The sequence below is a fragment of the Rhea americana genome, unplaced genomic scaffold, assembly GCF_003343005.1.
Source record: "Rhea americana isolate MKP2758 unplaced genomic scaffold, rheAme1 scaffold_361, whole genome shotgun sequence".
In the NCBI taxonomy this organism is placed as follows: domain Eukaryota; kingdom Metazoa; phylum Chordata; class Aves; order Rheiformes; family Rheidae; genus Rhea; species Rhea americana.
This window is the reverse complement of record NW_028186492.1, coordinates 316,170-325,844: the sequence shown is the minus strand read 5'-3', so window position 1 is coordinate 325,844 and position 9,675 is coordinate 316,170. Positions and strand designations below refer to the sequence as shown.

Below are 9,675 nucleotides of genomic sequence, written 5' to 3'. Positions count from 1 at the left end.
CGGCTCACCTGCCCTCCCCGCCGGGCTCCGCGGGCTGCGCTGGGCTCCGGCCGCCGGGGCTGCGTGTTGCTCCCGTTGGCAAGTAACAGTCTCCAGGGCTACGGTCACTATGGCGCCTCGCGCCGGGTCTCGAGGCAACTGTTGCTACCCTCTGCCCGTACGTCACGGCTGGGCCCCACCCGCCCCGCGGCGGGAGGGCGGGGGCGGGGGCGTGTCCCGCCCGACGCGGCCGGCGGTTGGCTTAGCGGCTGTCGGTCACCGCGGGGGCGGGAAGTGAAGGATCTGGACCAATGGCGCCGGGGAGGAGGCGGGGCTGAGAGTTGGCGCGCGCTTTGGCGCTTCGGCGCGGGGGCGGGGAGCTGAGGGGATGCTGGAGCCGTTATGGGCCGGGCCGGGCCGGGCCAGGCCGCGCTCCCCACCCCGGGCCGGGCGGGAAAGGAGGGGCAGCGGGTGAGGGATGTGTGACAAGGGAGAGAGACGGAGCTGAGCGGACGGGGACACCGCAGGGGTAAAGGGAATGGGGCTGAGGGGGGACTGGGGACAAGATGGGGGTAAAGGAGAGGAGCAAAGAGATGGAGCTGAGGTGACAAGTTGAGGACAAAGGAGGCTGGTGGAGAGATGGGGCTGAGGTGACTGGGACAAGATGAAGGTGAGGAGACTGAGACAAGGTGGGAGTGAAGAAGCTGGTGGCAAAAGAAGCAAGATGAAGCAGCAAAGGACTGATGGGAACAGTGAAACAGATGGGGACTGAGGGAGAGTGAGGCCTGGGAAAGAGCTGAGGAAGCAAGGAGAGATGTGGTGCTGTGGGAAAGGAGAGATGAGGGAGCAGATGAAGTGATGGGCTGTTGGAAAAGCAGGTGAGTTGGGGAGAGATGGGCACTGACAGAGGAGGAGCAACAAAAAAATAGGGGCTCATAGGTATGGGAGGAGGTGAGGGCTAAGGCATCAGCATTTATGGAGAGATCTGGAGAGACCTTCTCTGGAGAGAAGGTGCCCTGCTGAGAAAGAGGGGCTGAGGGAGGCACTGGTTGCCTGTGAGGGGCAAAGCTAGGCCCATCTCATCTGCTTCAGGACAACAACATTCACTTTCTGCTTTGGGAAAGGCGTGTGGGGATGCATGAGGAAGAGCGGAGAGGACGTGGGTTTCAGTTTTCCCTATCCAAAAGGCAGGCTGTCATCTGCCCTTCCATTGTTTATCTGCGATATGAAATTCTAGAAAATTGGCTTGGAATCTGGAAAAAAAAWTCCATCCTTCAGAGATTTTTTGTTTGTTTGTGTTTATTCAAGTTTGGATGAGATCAGACTGCTGAATTTACCAGGTGTGATAAATTCCCAGTGTCTCATTTGTTGCTTCCCTACCTCCAATATCTTGTTGACAGTTACTGTGACATGAAAACATGCAGATGAGTTTACAATTCATATTGCTGTTGGATCAGGAAGTCCCACACGATCAGTGATTCTCTGAGCTGTGCAGTGAGAAAAAGCCAGAAAGGAAAATATCCTTTGCGCCAAACAGTTAACAACTCTAAACAGGTAATTCATGAGAGGGCACAGAAGAGAGACGAAGAGTTACACTGAAGCACCAGTGGTGCCAGAATTGGGAGTATTATAAAGCTGTTAGATAGCCCGGTATGTATTGTTAGATTAATTACATTTTCACTTTAAAAAAAGTTAATTTTTTGATATTAAATATTAAAAAGTTCCYATTGGCTTGTGGGTAACTGGCAAAATTCACTGGAAACAGTCTACTTATAAATAAGCTGCATTTCTGTTCCCTCACTCCTTTCCACAAACAAGGACATTTGCACGTAAACAGGGTCTTTGTTTCTTAAGGGTTCGTTTGCTATTGCTGCTTTTTTTTCTTTACCTGAACTAATAATTCTCTGTGACATCAAAATCGTTTCCACAGCAACCAACTGCGAAGTCAAAAACAACAAACAGAGGATTATAGAGTCCGAGCGGAGCACAGGCAGCTGATAGAGACAGCGATCAGAAATCTCACTTTGATGCAAATTCCGCCGAAATAATGGGAATTGTGGTGCGGCATCTTTACATGCTGCTATACAGCTTCCACTTTTCACCCCCGGAATGAGCTGTGTTCCTGTCCTTGGGTGAAATAACATACTTGGAGCATTTGAAGTTAGAATGAGGATGGGATGGGTGGCCGGTATAAATCTTCACTTGATACAAAATTATCTAGCTACAACCGTGGCTTCTTGGTGGAATCTTAACCACAGGTTTTAAAGAACTAGCTAAGAAATAGTGCATAAAATGCTTGGTTCTAACTCCAAATTGCTTTAACAGGAAGACTTTTTTTTACAAGCAAGCCAAAGTCAGCACACAGAGCCAGAAAGTGTGTGAAGGAGACATCTACTGGCTGAAACGAGTTCTGAGCAAGAGCTGAAGTGCTTATGTTGAGGATACGCATTTGCAGAATCCTATGACCTCTCAGATATATATTTGTATGTGACTAGCGCCACAGGTATTTGGCATACTACTTATAGTAACATAACATTTGGGAAAACCACATATTACATCAGTACCAGTCAGTAGCTGGGGCACATGTGATTGGTATTTTCACATTGTTGGGGAAGAGAGAAACAAAGCTTAAGCTATAGATCCACACATAATTAACTGACTTCTACACCTGACATTTTTGTTGAGTTTAAAGTGACCAGCGAGTCTTGCATAGATCTGATACAACAAGGAGAATCACAGGAGTTTTTAACAGAGGAGGGGGAGCYGCTTTGCTTCCTATGTCCTGTCCTGTTTATTTTAATTCCAGGAGAAGGCCCGCATAATGAAAGCTGATGCCTTGCACTAGTTCTGTGTTCTGGTTGAGTCTCAGTTCTCTCTATGGTTTYTGAAAGCAGGAAAGGAGTTTGTGGAAAGGAGAGAGTGAGAGAAAGCAAATGAGTGAATTAATATAAATTCAAGAGACTAGATTTTGGAGCAACCAGAAAGGTTTATTGGTTAGGATTTGGTCTACCCACAGATTTTGGGTTAGTATGCCTATTCTAAATAAGTTACTAAAGAGTTATACTGGAAAAATCCATAGAACAGAGTTGTTTGCATGAAGGACATGCTGGATAAAATTTTCAGAAGTTCCAAAGGAAAAAAAAATCAGTTTTTTAATGGATTGTAGACCCTTATGCAAAGGATATTCAAAAATACTAACTTGTTTATAGGAGTGTCTGCTTAGTAAATAGCATGGTACAAAACAGAAATGGAATAGTTTTTGAGAAGTCATCTAATACAAATAAACATCCTACTGGAAGGCAGGACCTACTTTACCTATATTGTAACTGACCTGTTCTTAAAATCTCCTAGTGATGGGCGAGTCCAAACTCTCTTTAGGGAGAAATGTATTCCAGGCTTAACTAATCTTACAGTTGGACAGTTCTATCCCTGTACCACACCCCACTTCTAAGCTAAATCTCTCCTGTTGCATTTCAGGTTCCTCCCCTTTGTCCTGTTCTTGTGGGAAATTAAGACCATATCAATATCTTCTCCTTTATAGCAGCTTGTGATATTTTTGAAGACAGTTCTCATTATCTTCCTTCAGTCTTTTATTTTCTAAATTAACCAGTCCTGAACCTTTTAAGTTTTCCTGTTTTTTTTTCCTGCATGGAAAATCTAGATCTTTCTTTACAGAAGTGATATGTAGGTTGTCATTTTTCATACTGTAATGATGTGGCCACTTATTCCTGCTTAAGCATAGGCATTTGCATTTGGTCAAACTGAATTGCATCGTGTTTATTTCAGATTCTCAAATTTCTTAAGAACTTATGAAGTCCTTCAAAAGTGTCTGCAGTCCTTCCCAGTTTAGTATCGCCAGCAATGTGTGGTTGCAGACCTGTTACTTTAGTCCCAGGGCATGATTCTCCACCACTTTGTGCCTTACATGGTATCTAATACCTCTGTAAAGCAAACATAAAACACAGTCTGATATATTCTTATGTTTTCAGWCGTGTGAATTATTGTATGAAGTCAAAAGTAGAAGTTCCCTATCTTGTATTACATTGCCAGCAGTATCCTGAAGTGCTTAATAATGCCAGGCATACAACCTTTGATAAATTACTAGAAATCTTGGAAGTTAGCCAGTTCCGCCCTGGAACTGGGTAATAATCACAGGGTTGTTATTTTAAATTAGGACCTGTCTGTGATTTGTTGTGTCAAGCTGGTCACCAGGATTAGTTTTTCCCCCTTCCTTGCATATGTTGTATAAGCCAGATTTAATCATTTTCATTTCTGCCCATAAAGTACCAGGGTCAGTCTAGTGAAAGTAGTCTTGTTTTAAGAAAGCTGTTGGTAATGGTTAAAGGAGGAGGAGAAACTAGGCCTATTCACAAGGTATCCCATTTGTTGCAGTTGTAACAGGTACCCACATGAGGGCATGTTCCTCAAAGTGAATTGGAATGCACTAAATCTCGTTCTACCATCTCTGCTCCGAGGACCTGTTTGAAGTGATTTGACTGAGGAAAATTTGACAGAAAATGGTATTTTGATGGAAGCAAGTGCCTTGCAAGCATAGGGTGATCTTTTGAAATTTCATGTTTATCTGTGGAAGATACAGTTTTGGTGGCTGAGAATTAAACTTTGAATCAAAGTATTCCTTTGAATTGTTTTACTGATAAGTGAAAAATTTCTCAGATGATTTTGTAAAAAGGAAATGAAAGGAATGTTTTCTGGGTTTTTTCTTGAAAAAACTTGTTGGTATTCAGCCAGCTCTAATGGGGAGAATCCCTATTGTGATACAGGTACCAACCCAGGCCGCACTTTGCTATCTAGAAGCATTCTGTGTCAGATTCATCCCTATCCATGTCATCCTTCATCCTTACTGGTGTCAGCTGGGTGCATCTAGTGGAAAATACAAGCAGCCTGAAATGGTGGCTCTCTCTATTCTCTTTACAAAAGTACGAACAGCATTATTCAATGCAAGATAACATTGTCTAAACTGAGATAACAGACTTTTTAAATACATCAGCTACAAAATTTAATTTACAATGATTTAAAACTGTGATGCAGATAGGATAAACTCTATTTTTCTAGGCATGTAGCTGTTGAAGAAGAGCACTTGAGAAGAACAGAGTAAATCTCCGCACCAGATACTCCAGAAGGAACTGGTTTAAAGGGACTAATAGCAAATTGAAATGACAGCCTTTCATGGTGGAGCTACTATGTCCTTTGAGCACTGCAATGTTCTTATTCTGATTCTGCTGGGTTAGTGCCTGGTCAAATCATAGCCCCAAGAATGTAGCCTTCCGTATCATAGATTTCTGAATATGTTGCTTTTAAGAAAACAGCTCTGTTTAGTGCTTTTGGCTGGACTTAAAGGATAAATTTATTGAGTGTAGCTGTTCCAAGGCCATACCAGAATTTCCCAACAGCATCCTAGCATATGTCCTCTTCTGCCAACTCACTCTGCCTGCAAGTTTCTTAATAAGGAAAGTGATTTCAGGGCTGTAATTGCTGTGATGTTAAAGGATGCACTTTYGTGTCCTGACAGCATACAAGAGCACTGCTTTCCTTTTAACCTCATCCTCACTGAAAGAGAACCAGTGAGGTCTGAAGATGAGCGAATGAAGAAAGGGTGTGTTTGGCCCTTCCCTTATTTTTTTCTTGTCTGTCCTTTGCATGGCAGCAAATATCACAACAGTCTACAGCAAAAGGTGCACAATGCAGYGAGGCTGGAGATAGTGCACAATACTCTGGAACACCTGTTTGCATTGCAGCCTGCTTAGATTGGTGCATGTTGTAACTACAGCCCTAGAAATGCGGAGTTTATGGCTCAGGATCGTGAGGCTGGGGACTGTTGTCTTCTTGACATGGGTGGTACTGCTTTAAGAGGTTACTATTCTCAACCTTGTGTCGCCTACCTATAATTTGCTAGCCARTCTAGGAGCCCAAATGCTCTCTTTTTCCTCAGGAAATTTTCTTTGAGCAGAGATAAAGGACTGAGTATTTATCTGGAGTTTAATACATTTTCAGTGTTTCCTCASAGTCACTCAAACTTCAAGCTTGGGATTCTGTTTTTCTTTCAGAGGTCTACTTTAACCAATCAGTAATTGCATACCACTGACCTTGCAGTACCTTAGGTCATAGAATCACAGAATCATAGAATCAGTAAGGTTGGAAGGGACCTCTGGAGATCATCTAGTCCAACCCCCCTGCTCAAGCAGCGTCACCTAGAGCATGTTAGGCAGGACTGCATCCAGGCAGGCTTTGAAAATCTCCAGAGAAGGAGACTCCACAACCTCTCTGGGCAACCTGTTCCAGTGCTCCGTCACTCTCACAGGGAAGAAGTTTTCCTCACGTTCAGGTGGAACTTCCTGTGTTTCAATTTGTGCCCACTGCCTCTTCTCCTGTCACTTGGCATTACTGAGAACAGTCTAGCCCCATCTTCTTGACACCTTCCCTTAAGGTATTTGTAGACATTGATAAGATCCCCCTTCAGTCTTCTCTACTCAAGGCTAAACAGGCCCAGTTCTTGCAGCCGTTCCTTGTAAGAGAGAGGCTCCAGTCCTCTCATTATCTGTGCAGTCCTATGCTGGACTCTCTCCAATAGCTCCATGTCTCTCTTGTACTGGGGAGGGAACCCAGAATTAGACATASTACTCCAGATGTGACCTCACCAGAGCTGATTAGAGGCAGAAGATCACCTCCCTCCACCTGCTGGCAACATTCCTCCTAAGGCACCCCAGGATACCATTGGCCTTYCTGGCCACATGGGCACGTTGCTGCCTCATAGTCAATGGGTCGTCCAGCAGCACTCCCAGGTCCTTCCCTGCAGAGCTGCTCTCCAGCAGGTCAGCCCCCAGCCTGTACTGGTGCCTGGGGTTATTTCTCCCTAGGTGCAGGACCGTGCACTTGCCCTTGTTGAACCTCCTGAGGTTCCTCTCCACCCAGCTCTGCGGCCTCTCCAGGTCTCTCTGAACGGCAGCACAGCCCTCGGGTGTATCAGCCACTGCTCCCAGCCTGGTATCATCAGCAAACTTGCAGAGCAGGCACTCTGTCCTTTCACCCAGGTCTTGGATGAAGAAGCTGAACAGCATGGGACCCAGTCCTGAGCCCTGGGGGACTCCACTAGCCACAGGCCTCCAGCCACTAGCCACTGATGACGACCCTCTGAGCTCTGCCTTTCAGCCAGATCTCAATCCACCTCACTGTCCACTCGTCTAACCCACACATCCTGCGGGCTTACCTAGGAGGATGTTATGGGAGACAGTGTCAAAAGCCTTGCTGAAGTCAAGGTACAYACTGTCYACTGCTCTCCCCTCCTCTACCCAGCCAGTCATTCCACCATAGAGGGCTATCAGATTGGTTAACCAGGAGTTCCCCTTGGTGAATCCATGCTGACTACTCCTCATCACCTTCTTTCCTCCATATGCCTGGAGATGACATCCAGAATGAGCTGTTCCATCACCTTTCCAGGGATGGAGGTGAGGCTGACCAGCCTATAGTTGCCTGGGTCCTTCTTGCCTTTCTTGAAGACTGGAGTGACATTGGCTTTCTCCCAGTCCTCAGGCACCTCTCCAGTTCTCCAGGACCTTTCAAAGATGATGGAGAGTGGCCTGGCAACAACATCCGCCAGCTCCCTTAGTACCCGTGGGTGCATCCCATCCAGGCTCATGGATTTGTGGATGTCTAGYCTKCCCAGAAGATCTCTAATCCTCTCCTCCTCAACCAAAGGAAAGTCTTCCCTTCTCCAGACTTTCTCCCTTGTCTCYRGGCTCTGGGGTTCTTGAGGGCTGCCCTCAGCAGTGAATACTGAAGCAAAGAAGGCATTCAGTAATTCTGCCTTCTCTGTATCCTTTGTCACCAGGGCCCCTGCCCCACTCAATAGTGGGCCCACATTTTCCCTAGTCCTCTTCTTGCTACTGATGTATTTGAAGAAGCCCTTCCTGTTGTCCTTAAGGTCCCTTGCCAGTCCTTGGAGTCCAGGTCCTCTGGACTCCAAGACACCCCTTACATGTATTATTTTGTCCAGTGTAAAAGTATCTATCTTTTAAAGAAAACTTCTTAGAGGGATCATCCCTGGTCCAGAAATTCCATTTATCTAAATACCTGCAGGTTTTACAAGAGTAATGCATATAGCTATAATATGCTGGAGTCTCTTTTGGGGGTACTGGCACTGTTGATATACTGAAATACTGATATTCTGAAATACTGACCATAGCTGTTTGAAAATTCTGGAAAAAGCACTTTTTATACAGTCATGGCTGATGTGCAGTGTACCCATGCCACACCTAGCAGGGATTTTAGCCTCCTCAGCTAATAGAAGCCAGAAAATGTGTTTACAACTTGGACATAATTGAAGATAGTCATTAATTTAACTGAGTCAATACAGCTTCTGTCAATACAACATTGGTATGGAGGCAATGTTTATGCAATTAAACTCTCAATGTCTGAATAATCCTGGCAGAAGATTTCAATGGAACAGTTAAATCTCCTTCTGTAAAATACAAAAATTCCTTTCTAATGCAATCCATTTAATGACTCTCCCTCTGTTTCCTAGAAAACCACAGACACACTGGTACAGCTACTGAGCTGTTCAAGTAACTTGCTCAATTCCTGTAATTAGGGAGCAAGGCTAGCAAGGATAGACTTCCACTTATTCATCCAAGACCTGGGTGAAAGGACAGAGTGCCTGCTCTGCAAGTTTGCTGATGATACCAGGCTGGGAGCAGTGGCTGATACACCYGAGGGCTGTGCTGCCATTCAGAGACCTGGAGAGGCCGCAGAGCTGGGTGGAGAGGAACCTCAGGAGGTTCAACAAGGGCAAGTGCACGGTCCTGCACCTAGGGAGRAATAACCCCAGGCACCAGTACAGGCTGGGGGCTGACCTGCTGGAGAGCAGCTCTGCAGGGAAGGACCTGGGAGTGCTGCTGGACGACCCATTGACTATGAGGCAGCAACGTGCCCATGTGGCCAGRAAGGCCAATGGTATCCTGGGGTGCCTTAGGAGGAATGTTGCCAGCAGGTGGAGGGAGGTGATCTTCTGCCTCTAATCAGCTCTGGTGAGGTCACATCTGGAGTASTATGTCTAATTCTGGGTTCCCTCCCCAGTACAAGAGAGACRTGGAGCTATTGGAGAGAGTCCAGCATAGGACTGCACAGATAATGAGAGGACTGGAGCCTCTCTCTTACAAGGAACGGCTGCAAGAACTGGGCCTGTTTAGCCTTGAGTAGAGAAGACTGAAGGGGGATCTTATCAATGTCTACAAATACCTTAAGGGAAGGTGTCAAGAAGATGGGGCTAGACTGTTCTCAGTAATGCCAAGTGACAGGAGAAGAGGCAGTGGGCACAAATTGAAACACAGGAAGTTCCACCTGAACGTGAGGAAAAACTTCTTCCCTGTGAGAGTGACGGAGCACTGGAACAGGTTGCCCAGAGAGGTTGTGGAGTCTCCTTCTCTGGAGATTTTCAAAGCCTGCCTGGATGCAGTCCTGCCTAACATGCTCTAGGTGACGCTGCTTGAGCAGGGGGGTTGGACTAGATGATCTCCAGAGGTCCCTTCCAACCTTACTGATTCTATGATTCTGTGATCTAGCGTGTTTAAGAAAAAAAAACTTATCCCAAACTGTCACTCCCATTTTTTTCTAGAAAAAAGCCATGTGTGAATTCATCTATGTTGGTAGAAAAGTACTATTTTGGTTTGAGAGTTCTTTTTT

The 9,675-nt window shown here is 45.8% G+C and overlaps 1 protein-coding gene across 8 annotated transcripts in view; it reads right to left on the bottom strand.

Annotated features, from left to right (window-relative positions):
• RFX2 (regulatory factor X2) overlaps positions 1-143 on the bottom strand; it is a 64,164-nt gene extending 64,021 nt beyond the window's left edge. For 6 of the 8 annotated variants that reach the window (XM_085312380.1, XM_085312382.1, XM_085312383.1 and 3 more), the window contains exon 1: positions 9-93. The gene's annotated coding sequence lies outside the window, so the exon portion shown is untranslated. Of the gene's footprint in view, positions 1-8 lie in introns of all 8 variants that reach the window. The other 2 variants (XM_085312387.1, XM_085312381.1) reach the window with 2 other exon arrangements.
• Positions 144-9,675: the final 9,532 nt, after the last annotated feature.